The sequence below is a fragment of the Apaloderma vittatum genome, unplaced genomic scaffold (assembly GCF_000703405.1).
Source record: "Apaloderma vittatum isolate BGI_N311 unplaced genomic scaffold, ASM70340v1 scaffold25533, whole genome shotgun sequence".
Classification (NCBI taxonomy): Eukaryota; Metazoa; Chordata; class Aves; order Trogoniformes; family Trogonidae; genus Apaloderma; species Apaloderma vittatum.
Window position 1 is genome coordinate 4,020 of NW_009709006.1, and position 269 is coordinate 4,288.

Genomic DNA, 269 nt, shown 5'->3' on the forward strand with positions numbered 1-269 from the left:
GCCCCCTGACTCCAGACCTACCCCCCCAACCCTGGATGCCATGTGGGGACCCCCGGTGCCCCTTGAGGAGGGACAGGAAGGCAAACCCACCCCAGCACCTACCCCCTGCTCAGTTTTGGCTGGGGCATTCCCAGCCTCACTGTGGGGAAGATGGGGGTGGTGAGGGATGCCCCTAAATCGCCCCTGGGGCACTAGTATCCCCCTACCCCAAATCAGCAGGAGGCTCGGAGAACTGCTGTGCCTTTCACACATTGCAAGGGGTTGTGTGT